At 39.4% G+C, this 26,128-nt stretch overlaps 1 protein-coding gene across 30 annotated transcripts in view; it reads left to right on the top strand.

Annotated features, from left to right (window-relative positions):
- The window catches only part of SHLD2 (shieldin complex subunit 2), a 114,160-nt gene that overhangs the window by 27,873 nt on the left and 60,159 nt on the right, over positions 1-26,128 (top strand). For 14 of the 30 annotated variants that reach the window (XM_081562690.1, XM_081562725.1, XM_081562652.1 and 11 more), the window contains one exon: positions 498-602. The gene's annotated coding sequence lies outside the window, so the exon portion shown is untranslated. Of the gene's footprint in view, positions 1-497; positions 661-747; positions 810-19,628; positions 19,732-26,128 lie in introns of those variants that run through there. The other 16 variants (XM_081562734.1, XM_081562584.1, XM_081562712.1 and 13 more) reach the window with 4 other exon arrangements.

Genomic DNA, 26,128 nt, shown 5'->3' with positions numbered 1-26,128 from the left:
GATGTATAGAGCAGGTATGGAGGCAGGAGTGTGGAGCTTCCCAGGCAGTCTTCCAACACGCCACCCTTCCAGCACCTCATTGTGTTCACCTGGGAAGAATTAACCTTGCTATTTTTTTAAACAGATTTAATTTTAGTGACGGAAATCTTTATTGTTTTTCAGGGTACTTTTTGTTTGTTTGTTTTGTTTTAATTTTAAAAAACATTAACCAGTCTTTTTGGAGGATGGTCTGTGAAAAGTGGGTTCTATCATGTAAGTTTGGGAAGCTGCATTCTATAAATATCCCTTGACTACTTGGTGATTTATAATGAACATCAACTTTTATCAGCTTAATAGAGATTCAGGGAAATTATTTTATTACTAATAATTTAACCTGTATCAAGTACTTACTATTTTAAGGCTCTGTTCTAAGAACCCCAGATGTATTAATCGTTCTAATCTTTGTAACAAGTCTGTCTTCTGCAATTATTTTCTTTTTTTTTTCCCTTTTTTAACAGATAAGAAGACTGACACCCAGAGTGGTGAAATGACATGCTCAAAATCCCATGGCTAGGCTAGGAAGTGAAGAGTTGGGATTCAACCCCAGATATTCCAGGCTCCAGGTACTATGTCGTACTTTTTGTTACCAGTGAAGTTCAGCATTTCTCAAACTTGTTTGTTGTTTTTTTCCCTACTTGAAAGCCTATTTTAAATGGAAGTTTTTTTTTTTAAACTTTTTGGCGTGTCTCGTGGCATGTGCGATCCTAGTTCCCCAACCTGTGCCCACTGCATTGGAAGTGTAGAGTCTTAACCACTGGACTCCCTTGAAGGTATTTGTATATTCTCTTTTGCAGTGACTGTCCTAGGAATTTTTAAAAGGTCAACATCACTCTATAGTACTTTTGAGGTACTAAAACAGTTCATAATCGAAATCATTATTTTACTCTGCTTTCTCTGTTCTAATATTATATTATCATAGTTAAATAAATTAAGAAACTGACAGATAGTGCCATGGAGTGTTATAATAATGGACATCAGAGTCTGAACCTTGGCTCTACCTTTTTGTTAGAGAGGTGACCTTAGAAAAGGTACTTTATTTCTCAAAGCTTCTGTTTCTTTCTCTAAAAGGTTAATATCTTACAAGGTGGCTGTAAGAACTAAATGAAAAAATCATGTAGTATCTGACAAATAGAAGGGTCTCAGTAAATGTTAATTACTCTTCTTTTTTTTCCTTAATTCATCTCAGTTCTTTACCATGAATGATTATGAAAATAGTTGGGAAAGAAAAATCAGTTTTAAATTTAAACTGTCTCAGTGTTTATGCTGATATCAGCTACATTTCTGATAAAGTGATGTTGTCATGATACAGGTTGTATGGGAGTTAAAACCAGTTTCCTTCCGGCTTTCCAACTGACATAATACGCAAAACCTGACTGGGCAAACATAGACCTATTTATTAGATCACTTATTATTAATGTTAAACTAGCTTTGGTGCTGACTTCTATGGTTCTTTTTGAAATTTCACTGTTGTCATTTAAAATCTGACAGACTTCAAAAGCTTTGTAAAATGCTTAATGGTTTAAATCATCCTTCAGAACATAGAAAGTATATTTTCCAAAGGGGTGTGCTCTATCTAGCAATATGCTCAAAATCATGCAGGAGGTCGGAATTGCTTATGTTGTCACATTTACTACTGGAGGATTATTCAGTTTTTATGGCAATCAACTTTATGCTTTAGGGGAAGTATTTAACATATATAACCAAAGCATGAATTATCATTTAAAACAAAGCTAATACAAGAAAAATCTATAGGGAGTTTTCAGTTTCACAGTGATTTACTGCCTGAGCGAAAAGAGGATGGGTGTGGGTCGAGCTGTATGTGTGTGTTCAGTTGTGTTTGGCTCTTTATGACCCATGGACTGTAGCCCGCCAGGTTCCTCTGTCCATGGGATTATCCCGGCAAGAATACTGGAGTGGGTTGCCATTTCCTTCTCCAGGGGAATCTTCCCGACGCAGGGATTGAACCCATGTCTCCTGTGGCTCCTGCCTTGCAGGAGGAGTCTTTACCATTGAGCTATGTGGGAAGCCCTTGAGCTGTTTGTAGGGGATCTCTAATATTCTATTCTAAGTGCCTCGTAATAGCTCAGGTACATAGTAAACACTCAGTAAATATTTATGGACCGATTGAGTTTGATTTCTAATTCCAGCTATATACCTTGCAACTTCTGTAACCTTGGACCTTCTCGCACCTTCTAAACTTCCGTTTCCTCTTAAGTAAAAAAAAAAAAGAGATATCAATATTAACTTCCCAGGATTGTTGTAATAGTTAAGTGTTCATGCATTAAAATAGCCAGCCCAGCACATGGCGTGTTCCCCAGATACCTCACTTCTTTCTTCAATAATGTTCTTTTCAAGCTCTCTTTTTGTTTCTCATTACCTAAACATTTAGTTGTATTCAAGGGTATTTACACTCTTGAAAAAAATGAATGTTTATTAAACTGAAATTATATTCCTTTGTAGCCCATACTTGAAATGTTTCAGCAAAAAATGATTGTATATTTGTTAGACTTTGGTTTGAATCTTGTCTTTAGTGTTGGGACCTTAGGGAAGTTATTTAGCCTCTCTGTAAGGTATTATGAAGCTGAAATGGAAAAATATATAAAGCCTCTAGTTCATTGCCTGGTTTGCATAAGCCCCAAATAGATATTATTTCTTTAAGTTGAAACTGTCATTTGGTCTGCTAATTTACATAATTAATTCATGTAGATCTAGAGCCTACTCTATTCAAGCCCCATTAAGAGCAAACAGGAAGATTGTAAATGGACATTGGGATAATTATTATGTAGGCAACTGAATTTGGCCTGCCTAAATCAGGTTTGGGGCTTCCCTTGTGGCTCAGTGGTAAAGAATCCACCTGCCAATGCAGAAGATTCGGGTTTGATCCCTGGGTTGGGAATATCCCCTGGAGAAGGAAAGGGCAACCCACTCGAGCATTCTTGCCTGGAAAATCCCATGGAGAGAGGAGCCTGGCAGGCTATAGTCTATGAAGTTACAAGAGTCATACACAACTTAGCAACTAAACAACAACAAATTAGATTCAGCAGAAGTTGTATTTTCTATTATAATTGAAGTAGAATAAATTAATGGGGTTATTATTGCACTAGGCTTCCCTGGTGGCTCAGACTGTAAAGAATCCACCTGCAGTGCGGGAGACCTGGGTTCATTCTCTGGGTTGGGAAGATCCCCTGAAGGAGGACATGATAACCCACTCCAGTATTGCCTGGAGAATCCCCATGGACAGAGAAGCTGGGGGGCTGCAGTCCATGGGGTCACAAAGAGTCGGACACGACTGAGTGACTAAACAACAACAACGTTGCACTTGACATGGCCTTTTTTTGATGTTGTCTTTATTGAATATCCAAATTTTTAAAAATGAGTATCAGAGACAGGTTCATGAGAACTCAAGGAGACCAGGTAAATTTTGGTATGTAAAGTTTTTCATCTTTTGCTGATCTTCTTCATTAGAAATAAACATGTTCCTCTCCTTTACTAAAATTCAACATATGATATTGGTAAGCCAAATTTAATAAAACATTCTGCCCATTTTAAAATTCACTTGAATTGTTCAGATATCATATAAAATCAATTTCTACCATGGCAGATTAAGCATTGCAAAGCTGGTGATAAGAATTTTATGTGAACTCCTGACAAATAGAAAAGATTAAGGATGGTATTGAGCATTGTAGAAAAAGGTTTACTTTTAAAAATGTTTCTAATGTCCTTAACAATAAGGTTTTTAAAGGGATACTAAACGATCACTGTTTGTTTTGGGAGGTAACTTCCTCTGATAAGATGTTAACATCTGTTTTCTGTTTTGTAGGGTTTCTTTCATTAATTAAACTATAATTCACAGAACATAAAAGTTTCAGTGGCTTTGAGTACTTTCAGTGTCATGCAGCTATCACCATTATCTAATTCCAGAAGTTTTTCATCACCCTCAAAGGAAACCCCCTTAAATTTTCTCCCTTCTCCTAGTCCCTGGCAGCCATAGCTCTGCTTTTATCTCTGTGGATTTGCCTTTTCTGAGCAATTCATATAAATAAGAATTATGCGATATATTGCCTTATGTGTCTGGTTCCTTTCTCACGTAGTATATTTTCAGAGTTTACTTGGGATGTGGCATATCAGTTCAGTTCAGTTCAGTTCAGGCGCTCAGTTGTATCTGACTCTGCGACCCCATGGACTGCAGCACGCCAGGCTTCCCTGTCCGTCACCAACTCCCAGAGCCTGCTCAAACTCATGTCCATTGAGTCAGTGATATCATCCTACCATCTTATCCTCTGTTGTCCCCTTCTCCTCCTGCCTTCAATCTTTCCAGCATCAGGGTCTTTTCCAGTGAGTCAGTTCTTCACATCAGGTGGCCAAAGTATTAGAGTTTCACCTTCAGCTTCAGTCCTTCCAATGAATATTCAGGATTGATTTCCTTTAGGCTTGACTGGTTTGATTTCCTTGCAGTCCAAGGGACTCTCAAGAGTCTTCTCCAACACCACAGTTCAAAAGCATCAATTCTTCAGCGCTCAGCTTTCTTTATAGTCCAACTCTCACATCCATACATGACCACTGGAAAAACCATAGCCTTGACTAGATGGACCTTTGTCGGCAAAGTAATATCTTTGCTTTTTAATATGCTGTCTAGGTTGGTCATAGCTTTTCTTCTAAGGAGCAAGCATCTTTTAATTTCATGGCTGCAGTCACCATCAGCAGTGATTTTGGAGCCCCCCAAAATAAAGTCTGTCACTGTTTCCATTGTTTCCCCATCTATTTGCCATGAGGTGATGGGACCAGATGCCATGATCTTAGTTTCTTTGAATGTTGAGTTTTAAGTCAACTTTTTCACTCTCTTTCACTTTCATCAAGAGGCTCTTTAGTTCTTCTTCAGTTTCTGCCATAAGGGTGGTGTCATCTGCATATCCAAGGTTATTGATATTTCTCCTGGCAATCTTGATTCCAGCTTGTGCTTCTTGCATATCACTACTTTGTAGCTATTCTGGGCTGAATAATTCCATTGTAAGGATATTCCACATTTGGTTTATCTATTCATCAGTTGATGGATGTTTGGGTTGTTTCCACTTTGTGACTGATAGGCATGATGCTGCTTTGAACATTTGTGTACAAGTTTTTGTATGTACATGTTTTCAGTTCTCCTTGGTATATACCTAAGATGGAATTGCTAGGTTATATGGTGGCTCTGTGTTTAACGTTTTGATAAACTGCCAAACTATTTTTTTCTGAAGCAGCTGCATCATGTTATATAGTTTTTAATGTTATTTAAGACACTTGGAAGAAATGAGGAAAAAGTTTATGAAAATGTTAACCTAAGAACGTTAGTACTCATGAGAGCCGTTCTGACAAACCAGATGAAAGACTCAGTTTGTCTCATTTGCTTTACAGAATGAAAAATTAAGATATAAACCCACATCATAGAAGCAGTATCATTTTTTTTCTCTCTTATTCCTTCACCCACCCACTTTGCTTAAAAGTTTGGAATATACTTGGAATTGATGTTGTTTACTTTCACATAACGAATATGTGACTACGTATTAAGTTTCCTGCTTTGCTTTTCCTTAGTGAGTTTCATATTTTATTATACAGTTTACTAAAGCAGAGAAACTGAGCATTGTTATTTCTGCAGAAAACATTCTTAATCAAAATTCAAAATAAAAAAACCTCAAAGTAGATTTGAAATTCTGTTTAAATTTTCTTGGATATAAAAATATTTTTCAAAAATATCACGTAAAGACTTCCCTTATTTGTGTTCCTGTAACGGGTGGTTTAGAAGTGCTTCTGTCTTCCCTGCTGCCGATGCTCTCCTTGTCTTTTCTTCTCGCTGGTCATTATCAGCTATTCACACCTCACATTTGTTCTAACAAAGATTTATACAGCCTTCATAAATGTACATGAAATGTAATTACTATAAAGAAACAAAGTATTTTTGTTTCATTAGGGAAATAGACTTTCAAAGCAGAAAGGACACTTGAGAAACAATCTTATGGAGTAATTTCTAATATTAAATCAGCGCATAAGTGCTTGTCATGCCTTTCTCATTTAAGGTGACAAGCCACATAAATTTTATCTTTGAAAGAAGAAATGTGATTATCAGTCATTTCATAAAGCTTGATGTGAACCCTGGAGCTCTACGATAAATTGATCCTTATTCCTTTTAAGAATGTATCATAGAGATTGAGTCATATTCTTTGAGTAATGAAAAATTAAGGAGTTCCCTTTTTAGGTAAACTCTAAGTCAGCTTTGCAATGTGGACATCGAATACATTGTTTACTAAATTCTATAATTTTAACTGGTAATTTTCAGTTGTTTTCCACTTATTTTATTTTTAATATAATTTATGTTATTTCATTGGGTAATTTTATCTACTTCATTTCTGGAATGTCTGAGTAAAAAACTAGATAAATATTGGGTTTTAATCAGGATTTTTCTCTGAAAATTGAGCCTTTTAGTAAGTTTTTTATTTATTTATTTTTTTGGTCTGTTGTATTAATTTTTCAGTTGATAACTTTCTTTACTGACTAGAAGTAGTAAGAAAATGCTTTCTACACTCCTGTAAAGTAAATTTTAGATTAAAAATTTACCTCAAAAAAAAAAAAATAATTTACTGTATGATTCAGCAAATCTACTTTTGGGAATATATTCTAAAGAAGTGAAATCACTATCTTGAAGACATATCTGCATCCCTGTGTTCATTGTAGTGTTCTTTACCATAGCCAAGACATGGAAACAATGTAGGTGTTCCATCGTTGGCTGAATGGATAAAGAAAATGTGATATGTATGTATACAATGGAGTATTATTCAACCATAAAAATAAGGAAATCCTGCCATTTGCAACAACATGGATGGACCTTAATGATATATGCTAAGTGAAATAAGCCAGACAGAAAGACAAATACTGTATGATATCACTTATATGTGAAATCTAAAAAAAGAAAGGGAGTTCCAGAAAAACATCTGTTTCTGCTTTATTGACTATGCCAAAGCCTTTGACTGTGTGGATCACAATAAACTGTGGAAAATTCTGAAAGAGATGGGAATACCAGACCACCTGACCTGCCTCTTGAGAAACCTGTATGCAGGTCAGGAAGCAACAGTTAGAACTGGACATGGAACAACAGACTGGTTCCAAATAGGAAAAGGAGTACGTCAAGGGTGTGTATTGTCACCCTGGTTATTTAACTTATATGCAGAGTACATCATGAGAAACGCTGGGCTGGAAGAAGCACAAGCTGGGATCAAGATTGCCGGGAGAAATATCAATAACCTCAGATATGCAGATGACACCACCCTTAATGGCAGAAAGCGAAGAAGAACTAAAGAGCCTCTTGATGAAAGTGAAAGTGGAGAGTGAAAAAGTTGGCTTAAAGCTCTAAGTTCAGCAAACTAAGATCATGGCATCTTGTCCCATCACTTCATGGGAAATAGATGGGGAAACAGTGGAAACAGTGTCAGATTTTATATTTTTGGGCTCCAAAATCACTGCTGATGGTGATTGCAGCCATGAAATTAAAAGACGCTTACTCCTTGGAAGGAAAGTTATGACCAACCTAGACAGCACATTAAAAAGCAGAGACATTACTTTGTCAACAAAGGTCCATCTAGTCAAGGCTATGGTTTTTCCAGTGGTCGTGTATGGGTGTGAGAGTTGGACAGTGAAGAAAGCTGAGCACCAAAGAATTGATGCTTTTGAACTGTGGTGTTGGAGAAGACTCTTGAGAGTCCCTTGGACTGCAAGGAGATCCAACCACTCCATCCTAGAGGAGATCAGTCCTGGCTGCTCATTGGAAGGACTGATGTTGAAGCTGAAACTCCAGTACTTTGGCCACCTGGTGCAAAGAGTTGACTCATTGGAAAAGACCCTGATGCTGGGAAAGATTGAGGGCAGGAGGAGAAGGGGACAACAGAGGATGAGATGGTTGGATGGCATCACCAACTCAATGGACATGGGTTTGGGTAGACTCTGGGAGTTGGTGATGGACAGGGAGGCCTGGTGTGCTGCAGTTCATGGGGTCGCAAAAAGTCAGACACGACTGAGCGACTGAATTGAACTGAAACATACTGAAGACAAAGAAAAAGAACGGATTGGTGGTTGTCAGAGGCAGAGGGGAATAGGTGAAGGTGGTCAAAAGGTAGGAACTTCCAGACTTACTTGGTGATCCAGTGGTTGGGAATCCCCCTGCCAATGCATCAGACTTGGGTTTGACCCTTGGTCTAGAAAGATTCCATATGCCCTGGGGCAACTTGTCTCCTGTGCCACACTACTGAAGCCCGCATGCTTTAGAGCCTGTGCTCTGCCATGAGAGAAGCCACCATCATGAGAAGTTCGCCTACTGCAGTTAGAGAGTAGCTCTTGCAAAAATAAATAAATAAATAAAAAGGTACAAGCTTCCAATTATAAGATAAATAAGTTCGGGAGATGTAATGTACAGTGTGGTGACTATAGTTAATGATAGTTTATTAAATATTTAAAAATTACAAATGGAGAAATCTTAAAAGTTCTCATCACAGGAAAGAAAAGTATAACTATGCAGAGTGATGGATACTAACTAAACTTACAGTGTAAAATTTTGCAATATATACATATATGAAATCTTTATACTGTACCCCTTGAACCAACAATATTATATTTCAATAAAACGGGAGAAATTCATCTTAGATAAAACATTGATGGCCTCTATTTTTATTTAAGATACTGGTAAAGAGAAAGAAGCAGGAAATTTTGGAGCTCAAGTTTTGTATATGTATAGGGCTTCCCTGGTAGCTCAGCTGGTAAAGAATCCGCTTGCAATGTGGGAGACTTAGGTTCAATCCCTCGGTTGGGAAGGTCTGCTAGAGGAAGGCATGTCAACCCTCTCCAGTATTCTTGCCTGGAGAATCCCCATGGACAGAGAAGCCTGGTGGGCTTCACACAGAGTATCACACAGAGACTGACATGACTGAGTGACTCAGTACAGCACATATATATATATATTTAATATTTTAAATAGCTCAGCTGGAATTTCATCACCTCCACTAGCTTTGTTTGTAGTAATGCTTCCTAAGGCCCACTTGAGTTCATACTCCAGGATGTCTGACTCTAGGTGAGTGATCACACCATCGTGGTTATCTGGGTCATGAAGACCTTTTTTGTATAGTTCTTCTGTGTGTTCTTGCCACTTTTTTTTAATCTCATCTGCTTCTCTTAGGTCCTTACTGTTTCTGTCCTTCTCATGCCCTACCTTGCATGAAATGTTCTCTTGGTATCACCAGTTTTCTTGAAGAAATCTCTAGTCTTTCCCATTCTATTGTTTTCCTGTATTTTTTTGCACTGTTCACATAAGAAGGCCTTCTTATCTCTCCTTGCAGTTCTCTGGAACTCTGCATTCAGTTGGGTAAATCTTTCGCTTTTTCCTTTCTCTTTTGTTTCTCTTCTTTCCTCAGCTAATTTGTAAGGCCACCTCAGACACTACTTTGCCTTCTTGCATTTCTTTTTCTTTGGATTGCTTTTGTTCACTTCCTCTTGTACAGTGTTACGAACCTCTGTCCATAGTTCTTCAGGCACTCTATCAGATCTAATCCCTTGAATCTATTTTTCACTTCCACTGTATAATCATATAAGGGATTTGATTTAGGTCATACCTGAATGGCCTAGTGTTTTTCCCTGCTTTCTTCATTTTAAGCCTGAGTTTTGCAATAAGGAGCTCATGCTCTGAACCACAGTCATAGAATTTCTTCATCTTCAGCTGCAAAGAATATAATCAGTCTGATTTCAGTATTGACCATCTGGTGATGTCCATGTGTACAGTCATCTCTTGTGTTGTTAGAAGAGGGTGTTTGTTATGACCAGTGTGTTCTCTTGACAGAACTCTGTTAGCCTTTGCCCTGCTTCATTTTGTAGTCCAGGACCAGATTTGCCTGTTACTCCAGGTATCTCTTGACTTCCTACTCTTGCATTCCAATACCCTGTGATGAAAAGGACATCTCTTTTTTTTTTGGTCTTAGTTCTAGAAGGTCTTGTGGTCTTCATAGAACTGGTCACCTTCAGCTTCTTCGGTATCAGTGGTTGGGGCATAAAATTGGATTATTGTGATGTTGAATGGTTTGCCTTGGAAACAAACTGAGATCATTCTGTCATTTTTGAGATTGCACCCAACTACTGCATTTTGGACTCTTTTGTTGACTGTGAGGGCTACTCCATTTCTTCTAAGGGATTCTTGCGCACATTAGTAGATATAATGGTCATCTGAATTAAATTCATCCATTCCTGTCCATTTTAGTTTACTGATCCCTAAAATGTCAATGTTCATTCTTGCCATCTCCTGTTTGACCACGTTCAATTTACCTTGATTCATGGACCTAACATTCCAGGTTCCTATGCAATATTGTTCTTTCCAGCTTCAGACTTTACTTTCACCACCAGACACAGTCACAGCTGAACGTCATTTCCACTTGGGCCCAGCCACTTCATTCTTTCTGGAGCTATTAATAATTGTCCTCCACTCTTTCCCAGTAGCAGACTGGACACCTTCCAATCTGGGGGACTTATCTTCTGGTATCATATCTTTTTGCCTTTCATACTGTTCATGGGGTTCTCTCGGCAAGGATACTGGAGTGGTTGCCATTTCCTCCTCCAGTGGATCTTGTTTTGTCAGAACTCTTCACTGTGACCCATCCATCTTGGGTGGCCCTACACAGCATGGCTTATAGCTTCATTGAGTTGCGCAAACCCCTGCCCCATGACAAGGCTATGATCCTCTAGAAATAGCTAAAAAATAGTACAAACAGAAATTATACAAATATTAGTGCTGTTAAAGCAGTGTTTGGAGGGAAACATTGTATTAAATTCTTACATTAGAAAAAAAGAAAGGTCTCAAATCAGTGGTCTAAACCAGATGTCAGTAAACTTCAGCTTGTAGGCCAAATCTAGCCCATCACCTGTTCTTGTGTGGCTTGTGACATAGAATGGATTTTATGTAATAAAATGACTGAGAAAGAGTGAAAAGAATATGATATTTTGTGATATGTGAAAATAATAGGAAATTCACATTTTGGTGACCATAAGGCTTTATTGGAACATGGCCATACTTGTTTGTTTATGTATTGTCTGTGGCTACTTTCTTGCTATATCCATGGTATACAGTAATTTTAACAAACTGTATGGCCTGCAAAGCCTAAAATACTTACTTTCTGACATTTTGTAGAAAACATTTGCCAACTGTGGCTATGGATACTAAAGATTTTTAAACAGTTATATGGATATATATTTCTCTTTTACCACTTTTATTCAAGATTGAAATAATGGTCCTAGAAAGTGTAATAAGTCAAGAAAAAGATAATAAACATAAAAATTAGGAAAAAAGAAGTAAAACTTATTTACATGTGTTATAATTGTGTACATAGAAAATTATGGAATCTGCAAAAAGCAATTTTAATAAGTGAATTTAGCAAAATCAGTATATAAAATAATTTGTAGTTCTCTATATTAGCAGTGAATGATTTGTAAACTGAAATTAAAACTATTATTTCTGATAGCATTAAAAAAACAAACAGATACCTATGGATAAATCTAAGGATATGTTCTCAAAACTGAAAGGTAGAAACATTGCTTTTGTTGTTGTTGTTCAGTCACTCAGTCGTGTCTGACTCTGTGACCCCATGGACTGCAGCACGCCAGGCTTCCCTGTCCTTCCCCATCTCCTGGAGGTTGCTTAAACTCATGTCCATTGAGTTGGTGATACTATCCAACATTGCTAAAGTACATTTTAAAAAAAATAGATAGTGATAGAACATATTCATGGATTGGAAGACTCAACATTATTAAGATGGAATTCTCTCTAAATAGATTCAGTTCAGTCTTCATTAACATCCTAATAAGCTTTTTTTTTAAGTAATTTTTATTTATTTACTCGCTGTGCTGGGTTTTTATTGCTGCCTTCGCTTTTCCCTAATTGCAGTGAGCAACTACTCTTTAGTTGCTGTGCACAGGCTTCTCATTGTGGTGGCTTCTCGTGTTGCTGAGCACAAGCTGTAGATCTCAAGGGCTCAGTAGTTGCACTTCCTGGGCTTTAGAGGACAGGCTCAATAATTGTGGCTCACAGGCTTAGTTGCTCCGCAGCATGTGGGATTTTCTTAGCTGAGAGATCAAACCTGTATCTCTTACATTGGCAGGCAGATTCTTTACCACTGAACCACCAGGGAGGTCGCAACATCCTAGTCAGCTTTGTTTGAAGAATTAGATAAGATGATTCTACAAACTTAGCAAGCTGTAAAGGACTAAGAATAACCAACATAATTTTGAAAAACACAGCTGGAGCACTTTTGTTTCCTGATGTCAGGATTTTCCACAAAGCTACAGTAATCAAGACAGTGTTGGGGAATTCCCTGATGGTCCAGTGGTTAGGACTCCATGCTTTCACTGCCAGGGGTACAGATTTAACCCCTGGTTGGGGAACTAAGATCCTGCAAGCTAAAGGGGTGCAGCCAAAAAAAAAAAAAAGTGTAGTGTTGGCAGAAGGTTAAACATATATATCAGTCATACATAATAGAGATCTCAGAAATAGACTCATACATTTTCCCACCAATGCAGCCAAAAAAAAAAAAAAGTGTAGTGTTGGCAGAAGGTTAAACATATAGATCAGTCATACATAATAGAGATCTCAGAAATAGACTCATACATTTTCCCACCAAAGTGCCAAGTCAGTCCAATGGGGCAAAAAAGACAAACGTGGCTCTAACTTGATATGGAAAACAAGGAACTACCACCTTAACTCACTCCATACAGAGAAACTATCAATAATTTGCAAAGGATCATATATCTAAAATGAAAAAGCAAAAATGACACAACTTCTGTATTATCTTACTTCATAACAATTACCCAGTACTTCCTGGCTTAAAGCAACACATATTTATGTAACAATTACTCTGTGTCAGGAACACAGGAGGAACTTGGCTAGGTAATTCCAGGACAGAGTTTCCATAAAGTGGTAATCAAGATGTTAGCAAGACTGTAATCATCCGAAGACTTGACTGGGGCTTGAGAATCCCCTTCTAAGATGGTTTGTTTCCCATGGCTACTGACGAGAGGCCTCAGCTCTTACTGGCGATTGGTAGGACTTCACCACTTGAACATATCTGTAGGGCTGCTTAAACACCCTCATAATATGGCAAGTGACTTCCCTCAGAGTAAGTGATCAAAGAGTGAGCACAGGGATGAAGTGGCATTGCCTTTTATGACAAACTCTTGGAAATCACCATCACTTCCACCATATTCTTACTCATTGCTCCAACCCACATTTAGAAAATTAAGGGTAGAAAATTAAGCCTCACCTCTTGAAGGGAAGAGTATAAAAAATTTGTGGACCTATTTTTAGAATGTCATAGCTTCTAGAAAAAAGAAAAGGAAACCATCCCTATGACCTTGAAGTATTTAAATATTTATTGAATAAGATCCTAAAAGAAAAAAGATACATAAAAAAAAAAAGGATAAATTGGACGTCATCTAAATTAACACTTTAAATAATACCACCAAGAAAAGGAGTAGGTAAGCCCAGAGTATGGAAAAAATATTTCCAGCATATTTCATATTTATCCATCAAAGGACTTTTTTCTAGGGTATGTAAAGAACTGCAATAACTCATTAGTAAAATGAGGAAAAGAGGAATAATCCAGTAACAAAGACTTCCCCAAAGTGGATACTAATGATCAATAAGCACTTGCAGAGGTAGTCAACGTCACTTAGTCAAGAGGGAAATAATGCAAAGTAAATTCATAGTAAGATACCATTTCATACCCTCTAAAATGGCTAACAAAAGAAAGGCTGAAGATGCTAAATATTGGGCATGAAGTGATGCAGCTAGAATTCATCCATTGCTAATGGGTGTGCAAAATGGAACAGCTACTTTGGAGAACTGTTTGGCATTGTCTTTAATTTTTAAATTATTTATTTATTTATTTGCTGTGATGAGTCTTAATTGTAGCACGTGGGATCTTTAGTTGTGTGTGAACTCGTAGTTGTGGCTTGTGGGATCTCATTCCCTGACCAGGGATGGAACCTGGGCCCCCTGCATTGGTAGCTTGGAATCTTAGCCACTGGATCACCAGGGGAAGTCCTGTTTGGCATTTTCTACTGAAGTTAAGTGCTTCCAGGTAGCTCAGTGGTAAAGAATCCACCTGCAGTTCAGGAGATGTGGGTTTGATCCCTGGGTTGGGAAGATCCCGTGAAGAAGGAAATGGCAACCCACTCCAGTATTCTTGCCTGGGAAATCCAATGGACAGAGGAGCCTGGTGGGCTACAGTCCATGGGGTCACTAAAGAGTCGGACAAGACTTAGTGACTAAATAACAACAACTGAAGTTAAACATGTAGCCATCCTATGATTTGACAGTTCTACCCCTACATATTTAATGAAGGAAAAGGAAAACAAATGTCTACAAAATTATGAATTCAAGAATGTTCGTAGCAGTCTTATTCATAAATGCTTCAAATTGGAAACAACTGAAATGTTTGTTTACAAGAAAATTTATTAATAACTTGTGTTATTAATAACTTGTATCAGTACCCAGCACCTAATATGCCCAACAACACAGGTGAATCTCAAAACCATTGTGTTAAGTAAAAGAAACTAGACATAAATGAACATGTACTGTTTTGTTTATATGAAGTTCAAGAAAAAAACAAAACTCTTCTGTAGTGATAGAAATCAGAAGATAATTATAGATTGGAAAGGGAAGGAAGCTGTTTAGAAAGGGACATGAAAGAACTTCCTGAGGTCCATAGGAACGTTCTGTATTTTGTTTTGTGTGATGGTTACATGGGTGTAGACAATTGTCAGTTGTCATCAAACGGAACTCTTCAGACTTGTGCCTGTTATTGAGTGTTTAATTATACTTCACATTTTAAAAATGGTAAACAAAAGTCTAGAGGAAGAATGTTTAAAGCTGAGGGGATGGTGCTGAGATATGCTTTGGGGTATTTAAGGTCAAAGGAAGAAAGTGGTTCAGGTCAGGAAGATAACTCTGTCATCTGTGGTTTGTTTCATTTACTCTGTATATTTTAACTTGCTAAGCAACAGGTTTTTATTTATTTATTAAATTTTGTTGGCTGAGTCATATCATGTGGGATCTTAGTTCCCTGACTAGGGATCAAACCCGTGCCCCCTGCAATGGAAGCACAGCGTACTAACCACTGGACCACCAGGGAATTCCCAGCAACAGGCTTTTTAATTTGAATATTTAATGTCTCCCCTTCATGGGTCACAGCTTTGTCATGGCAAAGGGGCTTGTGGAACTCAGTGATGCTATGAGCCATGCCATGCTGAACCACTCAAGATGGACAGGTCATAGTGAAGAGTTCTGACAAAACATGGTGCACTGGAGGAGAAAATGGCAATCCACTCCAGTATTCTTGCCTGAAGAACCCCATGGACAGTATGAACTAGAGAGCCTCTTGATGAGGATGAAAGAGGAGAGTGAAAAAGCTGGCTTGAAACTCAACATTCAAAAAATTAGACCATGGCATCTGATTAGGTCACTTCACAGCAAATAGATGGGGAAAAGTGGAAGCAGTGATAGATTTTATTTTCTTGGCTTCCAAAATCACTGTGGACAGTGACTGCAACCATGAAATTAAAAGACGCTAGCTTCTTGGAAGGAGAGCTATGACAAACCTAGACAGCATATTACAAAGCAGAGATATCACTTTGCCCCAAAATTTCATATAATCAAACAGGTTTTTCCAATAGTCATGTATGGATGTGAGAGTTGGCGCATAAAGAAGGCTGAGTGCCAAGGAATTGATGCTTTCAAATTGTGCTGGGGAAAACTCTTGAGGGTCTCTTGGACTACAAGGAGATCAAACCAGTCAATCCTAAAGGAAATCAACCCTGACTAGTCACTGGAAGGACTGATGCTGAAGTGGAAGCTCTAATACTTTGGCACCTGATGTGAAGAGCTGACTCACTGGAAAAGACTCTGATGCTGGTAAAGACTGAAGGCAAAAGGAGAAGGGGGCAACAGAGGATAAGATGGTTAGATAGCATCACTGACTCATTGGACATGAATTTGAACAAACTCTGGGAGATAGAGGACAGTCTGCAGTCCTCTGGTGTGCTGCAGTCCCTGGGGTTGCCAAGAGTTGGACATGACTTAGGGACTGAACAACAACAAAAATTTAATGTCTTGGAAACTTATCATCCCATTGCTAGATGATTAAAGAGAGAGAAGGAAAGGGAGGGAGGGAGAGAGAGGGGAAGAATTTGTCAAATATGAAGGAAGCGATTTACCAGGGCGGAGTAGGGGGGAGAGGTCCTCTCCAAAACCATAAATTATTCACTTCATTATTAGATTTACAGTAAACCTTCTAAGTGGAATTCTTTGATAATGAAACTCCTTTGTATTGAAGTTCTGTTCTTTCTTTACTTTTCTACATAAGCCAGTGCTTTGTGAGTGTGTTTCATATGATTACAGTCCCAAACAAAGGCAATGCCAAAGAATATTCAAACTACTGCACAATTGCACTCATCTCCCACGCTAGCAAAATAATGCTCAAATTTCTTATGGCAGAAAGCGAAGAAGAACTAAAGAACCTCTTGATGAAAGTGAAACAGGAGAGTGAAAAAGTTGGCTTAAAACTCAATATTCAACAAACAAAGTTCATGGCATCTGGTCCCATCACTTCATGGCAAATAGATGGAGAAACATTGGAAACTGTGAGAGACTTTATTTTTAGGGGCTCCAAAATCACTGCAGATGGTGACTGCAGCCATGAAATTAAAAGATGCTTGCTCCTTGGAAGAAAGACTATGACCAACCTAGACAGCATATTAAAAAGCAGACATTTCTTTGCCGAAAAAGGTCCGTCTATCTGGTTTTTCCAGTAGTCATGTATGGCTGTGAGAGTTGGACTATAAAGAAAGCTGACTGCTAAAGAATGTATACTTTTGATCTGTGGTGTTGGAGAAAACTCTTGAGTGTCCTTTAGACTGCAGGGAGATCAAACAAGTCCATCCTAAAGGAAATCAATCCTGAATATTCATTGGAAGGACTGATACTGAAGCTGAAACTCCAATACTTTGGCCACCTGATGTGGAGAACTGACTCACTGGAAAAGACCCTGATGCTGGGAAACATTGAAGGCAGGAGAAGAAGGGGATGACCGAGGATGAAATGGTTGGATGGCATCACCGACTCAATGGACATGAGTTTGAACAAGCTCCGGGAGTTGGTGATAGACAGGGAAGCCTGGTGTGCTGCAGTCCATGGGGTCGCAAAGAGTCAGACAAGATTGAGCTACTGAACTGAACTGACTTCATATGATTCAGTGGCAGTATTCAGGCTTGGATTCTGGCTCCACAGTTGGGCAAAGTCCAGAGAAGCCGTATGGTATACTGGGTAAGATCTTAGGCTCTGCAGTTTGATTTCCTGCATTCCAGTCTTGGCTTCATTGCCTGCAAGCTGTGTGACCTGGGGCAAGTTCCTTTAATTCCTATAAACCTGTTTTCTCTGGGGGCAATAGGATAAGAAGGAAAATCAATTAGGTTGTTGCAAATAATCCAAATGCTCATTTGGAGCAGAAGGTGGAGAAAAGTGGTCAAGTTCTGTATGAATTTTAAAGGTAGGACTAAAAGGATTTGATGACAAATTGAAAGAATGAGAAAAAGAGCAGGCAGTGAGAACACCAAAGTTTTTAACTTGAGAAACTGGGAGAGTGGAGTTGGCATTTGCTGAGATGAATGTAGACATTTTACAAAGGAATGTCAGGGCTGAAGTTGCAAAGTGTTCTTGTTGTTGTTGTTTCTTGATTTTGTTGGGTTTTTCATCTCTTTTAGGTGGTGGGTGGAGGTGAGAGCAAGCACAGGTTTTGTCAGGCAGACCCCTGGGACACATGTTATGCTTGAGGCCTTTATTACTAATCATTACAGTTCAGTCCTTTTGCTATTACACGTTGTATGGGACAAGGGAATGAAGTGTGATATTTTAGATTTCGTCCTTTGACTTTGCTTAGGAAGAGTGATTCTTGGATAACTTGACATCTTGCTGTCTGAGATGTTTTCTAGGAAGACTGGATCCAAAAGGTATTATACCATTGTCTTCAGACTCATTACTCAGAAACTGAAGCTAGATTCTTTAGTTGTCAAACAAGTTAATTCTGTTTTCTACTTCATTTAATTCTTATCTCTGTTGTGTGATTGTTAAATGCATATTATACTTTTTAGATACAATTCAACCTTATTTCTATTAGTATTTTATTTTTAAAACCTTTTGGGGGTGGGTGGGGGCGGGTTGGTTTTCTTTTTTTGGCTGCCCAATGAGGCATGTGGATTCAGGATCTTAGTTCACCAGCCAGGGATTCAACCTGTTCTCCCTGCAATTAAAGCTCGAAATCCTAAAAACTGGACCAGTGGGGAATTCCCTCCTTAAAAACTTTTTACAGGGAAACAGAACAGTGTTTCTCTCTACTTCTTAAGTCCTTCCTAACTATTGTTTTAATGTTTTTGATAAAACGTATTAGCAGGCATACTCTTCACTAATAGGACATTTATTCATGTATTTATGTGGTTCTTAACTAGAACACTATGTAATTTATTTTTAAACTGAGACATTTTTAAGAATGAGAAGGGAAACTGATGGAATAGGACTCCAGGATAGCTGTGCTTAAACTAGAACTGTACTGGGCAGATCAGCATGTCCGGTTATCCTGTTCCTAAGGCAGAAGAATAGCTAGAATAAGGGTCATTTCCTGTTTAAATACTTACTGGGAGAAGGCAAATGCCTGGAATAGGGGCTGGGAGGGAGAAATTCCCACTGAATTGCAAGCAGGTCTAAGAGGCTCACTGTGCTGCACTAATCTTAGGGTATCTGTTGGTGATAAGAGCATAATTACAAATCTCTCACTTGAAAAACCAAAGGCTGTTGCAAAGGAAATGAGAGCTTATGCAAAAAGGTTTAAGAAATCAATTGTCTGCTTAAAGATTTGTTTTAGTAGTTATTGTTTTAGATCCAAGAATGAGTAATAATTTTTTTTAAAAAATAAATTTTTATTATTTATTTTTTATTGTTCTGGGTCTTTGTTGCTGCATGGACTCTCTAGTTGCAGTGAGTGGAGGCTACTCTCTAGTTGTGGTGCGAGGGCTTCTCATTGTGGTGGCTTCTTTTGTTGCAGAGCATGGGCTATAGGGCACACGGGCTTCAACAGTTGCTATGCATGGGCTCAGTATTTGCAGCTTCCAGGCTCTAGAGTGGAGGCACCATCATTGTGGTGCATGGTCTTAGCTGCTCAGAGGCATGTGGGATCTTCCCAGATGAGGGATCAAATCCATGTCTCCTATACTTGCAGGTGAATTCTTTACCACTGAGCCACCAGGGAAGCCCCAAGAATGAGTATTTGCTTTAAACTTTAATTGATTTTGTTTTTGAGGGACAAATAGTGTATCTTACAACCTTTCATAGGTGACATGAAATGTGGCAACTTTCTATCATTTTAAGTAGGAAACTCAGATACTAGCATTTAGTAATTATTGGTTATTTGTAATAGTAAAGACCCCTTTATCGATTACAGCCTTGTCTTGGTGAAGAAGGGGCTTGCATAATTCAATGAAGCTATGAGCCATGCTATGCGGGGCCACCCAAGATGGATGGATCATAGTGGAGAGTTCTGACAATGTGGTCCACTGGAGGAGGAGATGGCAAACCACTCCAGTATTCTTGCTGTGGGAACCCCATGAACAGGATGAAAAGGCAAAAAGATATGGCAATGGTATGACCCAGCAATCCCACTGCTGGGCATACACACTGAGGAAACCAGAATTGAAAGAGACGTGTGTACCCCAATGTTCATCGCAGCACTGTTTACAATAGCCAGGACATGGAAGCAACCTAGATGTCCATCAGCAGATGAATGGATAAGGAAGCTGTGGTACATATACACAATGGAATATTACTCAGCCATTAAAAAGAATACATTTGAATCAGTTCTATTGAGATGGATGAAACTAGAGCCCATTATACAGAGTGAAGTAAGCCAGAAAGAAAAACACCAATACAGTATACTAATGCATATATATGGAATTTGAAAGATGGTAACAATAACCCTGTATGCGAGACAGAATAAGAGACACAGATGCATAGAACAGTCTTATGGACTCTGAGGGAGAAGGTGAGGGTGGGACGTTCTGGGAGAATAGCATTGAAACATGTATATTATCATATGTGAAACAGAACACCATTCCAGGTTTGATGCATGAGACAAATGCTCAGGGCTGGGGCAATGGGATGACCCAGAGGGATGGAATGGGGAAGGAGGTGGGAGGGGGGTTCAGGAGGGGGAACACATGTAAACCCATGGCTGATTCATGTCAATGTCTGGCAAAAACCACTACAATATTGTAAAGTAATTAGCCCCCAACTAAAATAAATAAATTTATTAAAAAAAAAAAAAAAAAGATATGGCAATGGAAGATGAGCCACCCAGGTTGGAAGGTGTCCAGTATGGTGCTGGGGAACAGTGGAGGGCAATTACTAACAGCTCCAGAAAGAATGAAGTGGCTAGGCCAAAGTGAAAGTGACGCTCAGTTGTGGATGTGTCTGGTGGTGAAAGTAAAGTCTGATGCTGAAAAGAACAATATTGCATAAGAACCTAGAGTGTCAGGCCTATGAATCAAGGTAAATTGGATGAGGTCAAGTAGGAGATGGCAAGAGTGAACATCGACATCTTAAAAATTAGTGAACTGAAATGGATGGGAATGGGCAAATTTAATTCAGATGACCATTATATCTACAACTGTGGGCAAGAATCCCTTAGAAGAAATGGAGTAGCCCTCATAGTCAATAAGAGAGTCCAAAATGCGATCTCAAAAATGACAGAATGATCTCAGTTTGTTTCCAAGGCAAACCATTCAACATCACAGTAATCCAAGACTATGCCCCAACCACTGATGTTGAAGAAGCTGAAGTTGACCAGTTCTGTGAAGACCTACAAGATCTTCTAGAACCAACACCAAAAAAAAAAAAAAGATGTCTTTTTCATTATAGATGATTGGAATGCAAAAGTAGGAAGTCCAGAGATACCTGGAGTAACAGGCAAGTTTGGCATTGGAGTATGAAATGAAGCAGGGAAAGGCTGACAGAGTTTTGTCAAGAGAACAACACATTGGACATAGCAAACACCCTTTTCCAACAACACAAGAGGCAACTCTATAGTTTGTCAATGCTGAAATCAGATTGATTATATTCTTTGCAGCCAAAGATGGAGAAGCTCTATACAGTCAGCAAAAACAAGATTGGGAGCTGACTATGGCTCAGGTCATGAGCTCCTTATTGCAAAATTCAGGCTGAAATCGAAGAACGTAGGGAAAAACACTAGGCCATTCCGGTATGAACTAAATCACATCCCTTATATGATCATACAGGGGAAGTGACAAATAGATTCAAGGGAATAGATCTGGTAGACAGGGTGCCTGAAGAATTGTGGACCGAGGTTCGTTACATTGTACAGGAGGCAGTGACCAAAACCATCCCAAAGAAAAAGAAATGCAAGAAGGGAAAGTTGTTGTCTGAGGAGGCTTTAGAAATAGCTGAGGAAAGAAGAGAAGCAAAAAGCAAGGGAGAAAAGGAAAGATATACCCAACTGAATGCAGAGTTCCAGAGAATAACAAGGAGAGATAAGAAAGCCTTCCTCAGCGATCAGTGCAAAGAAATAGAGGAAGACAGTAGAATGGCAAAGACTAGAGATCTCTTCAAGAAAATTAGAGATACCAAGGGAACATTTCATGCAAAGAGGGCACAATAAAGGACAGAAATGGTATGGACCTAACAGAAGCAGAAGATATTAAGAAAAGCTGGCAAGAATACACGGAAGAACTATACAAAAAAGATCTTCATGACCCAGATAGCTGTGATGGGTGTGATCACTCTGGAGTGTGATCACATCCTCAAGTGTGAAGTCAAGTGGGCGTTAGGAAGCATTGCTTGCGTGCTAAATTGCTTCAGTGTTGTCCGACTCTTTGCAACCCTATGGACTGCAGCCCACCATTCTGTCCATGGGATTCTCCAAGCAAGAATACTGGAGTAGGTTGTCATGCCCTCCTCCAGGGAATCTTCCCAACCCAGGGTTTGAACCCCCATCTCTTATGTCTCCTGCATTGGCAGGCCAGTTCTTTACCACTGGCACCACATGGGAAGCGCCTAGGAAGCGTTACTACAGACACAGCTGGAGGAGGTGATGGAGTTCCAGCTGAGCTGTTTCAAATCCAGAAAGATGATGCTGTTAAAGCACTGCACTCAGTATGCCAGCAAATTTGGAAAACATAGCAGTGGCCACAGAACTGGAAAAGGTTAGTTTTCATTCCAGTCCCAAAGAAGAGCAATGCCAAAGAATTTTTGAACTACTGGACAATAGAGCTCATTTTGCGTGCTATTAAGGTTATGCTCAAAATCCTTCAAGGTAGGCTTCAGCAGTACATGAACGGAGAGTACATCATGTGAAATTCTGGGCTGGATGAATCACAAGCTAGAATCAAGGCTGCCTGGAGGAATATCAACAGATATACAGATGATACCACTCTAATGGCAGAAAGTGAAAAGGAACTAAAGAGTCTCTTGATGAGGGTGAAAAAAGACAGTGAAACAACTGCCTCAGCATTCAAAATACTAAGATCATGGCATCTGTCCCATCACTTGATGGCAAAGAGAAAGGGAAAAAATGGAAACCGTGACAGATTTTATTTTCTTGGGCTCCAGAATCACTCTGGGTGGTGACTGCAGCCACGAAATGAAAAGGCGCTTGTTCCTTGGAAGAAGAGCTGTCGGTAGTGGTTTAGTCGCTAAGTCGTGTCTGACTCTTGCAACCCCATGGACTGTAGCCTGCCAGGCTCCTCTGTCCATGGGATTCTCCAGGCAAGAATACTGGAGTGGGTGGCCATTTCCTTCTCCAGGGGATCTTCCTGACCCAGGAATCAAACCCAGGTCTCCTGCATTGCAGGCAGATTCTTTACTGACTAAGCTACAAGGGAAGCAGAGCTATGACAAACCTAAACAGCATACTAGAAAGCAGTGACATCACTTTGCTGACAAAGATCCATATAGTCAAAGCTATGGTTTTTCCAGTAGTTATGTACGGATGTGCGAGTTGGGCCATAAAGAAGGCTGAACCCCGAAGATTTGATTCTTTTGAATTATGGTGCTGGAGAAGATTCTTAAGAGTCCCTTGGACTGCAAGGAGATCAAACCAGTCAATCCTATAGGAAATCAACCCTGAATATTCATTGCAAGGACTGATGTTGAAACTCCAATACTTTGGCCACCTGATGCGAAGAGCTGACTCTTTGGAAAAGACCCTCATGTGGGGAAAGATTGAAGGCAAAAGGAGAAGAGGGCAGCAGAGGATGAGATTGTTAGATAGCATCACCACACTCAGTGGACATGAATTTGAGCAAACTCCGGGAGATAGTGAAGGACAGGGAAGCCTGGCATGCTGCAGTCCATGGGGTCACAGAAGTTCAGACAGGACTTAGTGACTGAACAACAACAGCAAAGAGTAAAGAGTTCAGCATGAATGTATGTCGTATGTGGGTTGCTAGTACTCAGTTATTTCTTAGCATGGTGTATTAAGATAAGTTCAATTGATTGACTGGAGTTAAAGAATAGAAGAATTATTTATTTTTTAGCACCACTGTATCAGTCACTCTGGAGAACACATAGAAACTGTAACAATTGTTTCTAAGTTCAAGATAAATAGTAGTAAACTGAATACTGTTTTTTAAAAAGCAAAACAAAATCTTTTCGTATGTAATCTTTGTTAGTCTCCTTGTTTTATGTATCAGTATATTTAGGAAAATTTTTTGTAATAATACATACCTTCATGAGTTTAAGTGGCTATATAGTTTGCCTTTGTATGGATGTGCCATAATTTATTTATCAAATCTCAGTCAATGAATGTTTTCCTCACTTTTCTAACATTTTACATGGTACTGCTGTGAACATCCTTGTAGCTAAATCTGTTAGAGTGTCCATGATATTTTTCCCTTTAGGTTAAATCCCTAAAAGTGATGCTGAACAGGGCCCTATGGGACTCCTGGGCACAGAGGTCTTTTTGTCCCCTGTTTCTTAGAGGGCTTCCCAGGTGGCACTAGTGGTAAAGAATCTGCCAGCAGTGCAGAGACCCAGGTTCTATCCCTGGGTTGGGAAGATCCCCTAGAGAAGGGACTGGCAACCCACTCCAGTATTCTAGAGAATCCCATGGACAGAGGAGCCTGATGAACTACAGTACAGTCCTTGGGGTCTCAAAGAGTCAGACACGACTGAGTGATTAACACTCTCAGTTTTCTTATAGGCAAAATTCCACCCTCCATGACCTTCTCTCAGTTCCAAACGGGTGAACACTTCAGTTCAGTTCAGTTCAGTCGCTCAGTCATGTCCGACTCCTTGTGACACCATGAACCGTAGCACGCCAGGCCTCCCGGTCCATCACCAACTCCCTGAGTCCACCCAAACCCATGTCCATCGAGTCGATGATGCCATCCAGCCATCTCGTCCTCTGTTGTCCCCTTCTCCAGCCCTCAATCTTTCCCAGCATTAGGGTCTTTTCCAATGAGTCAGCTCTTCACATCAGGTAGCCAAAGTATTGGAGTTTCAGCTTCAACATCAGTCCTTCCAATGAACACCCAGGACTGATCTCCTTTAGGATGGACTGGTTGGATCTCCTTGCAGTCCAAGGGACTCTCAAGAGTCTTCTCCAACACCACAGTTCAAAAGCATCAATTCTTCTGCTCTCAGCTTTCTTTATGGTCTAACTCTCACATCCATACATGACTACTGGAAAAACCATAGCCTTGACTAGACAGACCTTTGTTGGCAAAATAATGTCTCTGCTTTTAAATATGCTGTCTAGGTTGGTCATAACTTTCCTTCCAAGGAGTAAGCGTCTTTTAATTTCATGGCTGCAGTCACCATCTGCAGTGATTTTGGATCCCCGAAAAATAAAGTCAGCCACTGTTTCCACTGTTTCCCCATCTATCTGCCATGAAGTGATGGGACCGGATCCCATGGTCTTAGTTTTCTGAATGTTGAGCTTTAAGCCAACTTTTTCACTCTCCACTTTCACTTTCATCAAGAGGCTCTTTACTTCTTCGCTTTCTCCCATAAGGGTGGTGTCATCTGCATATCTGAGGTTATTGATATTTCTCCCGACAATCTTGATTCCAGCTTGTGCTTCCTCCAGCCCAGCATTTCTCATGATGTACTCTGCATATAAGTTAAATAAGCAGGGTGATAATATATAGCCTGACGTACTCCTTTTCCTATTTGGAACCAGTCTGTTGTTCCATGTCCAGTTCTAACTGTTGCTTCCTGACCTGCATACAGGTTTCTCAAGAGGCAGGTCAGGTGGTCTGGTATTCCCATCTCTTTCAGGATTTTCCACAGTTTATTGTGATCCACCCAGTCAAAGGCTTTGGTATAGTCAATAAAGCAGAAATAGATGTTTTTCTGGTACTCTCTTGCTTTTTCGATGATCCATCGGATGTTGGCAATTTGATCTCTGGTTCCTCTGCCTTTTCTAAAATCAGCTTGAACATCTGGAATTTCACGGTTCACGTATTACTGAAGCCTGGCTTGGAGAATTTTAAGCATTACTTTACTAGCGTGTGAGATGAGTGCAATTGTGCGGTAGTTTGAGCATTCTTTGGCATTGCCTTTCTTTGGGATTGGAATGAAAACTGACTTTTTCCAGTCCTGTGGCCACTGCTGAGTTCCAAATTTACTGGCATATTGAATGCATCACTTTCACAGCGTCATCTTTCAGGATTTGAAATAGTTCAACTGGAATTCCATCACCTCCACTAGCTTTGTTCGTAGTGATGCTTCCTAAGGCCCACTTGACTTCACATTCCAGGATGTCTGGCTCTAGGTGAGTGATCACACCATCGTGATTGTCTGGGTCGTGAAGAACTTTTTTGTACAATTCTTCTCTGTATTCTTGCCGCGTCTTCTTAATATCTTCTGCTTCTGTTAGGTCCCTACCATTTCTGTCCTTTATTGAGCCCATCTTTGCATGAAGTATCCCCTTCATATCTCTAATTTGCTTGAAAAGTTCTCTAGTCTTTCCCATTC

The sequence above is a fragment of the Giraffa tippelskirchi genome, chromosome 2 (genome assembly GCF_054371585.1).
Source record: "Giraffa tippelskirchi isolate mGirTip1 chromosome 2, T2T-mGirTip1v1.2.pri, whole genome shotgun sequence".
NCBI lineage: Eukaryota > Metazoa > Chordata > Mammalia > Artiodactyla > Giraffidae > Giraffa > Giraffa tippelskirchi.
The sequence above is the reverse complement of the archived record's forward strand: the minus strand, read 5'-3'. Positions and strand labels throughout refer to the sequence as shown.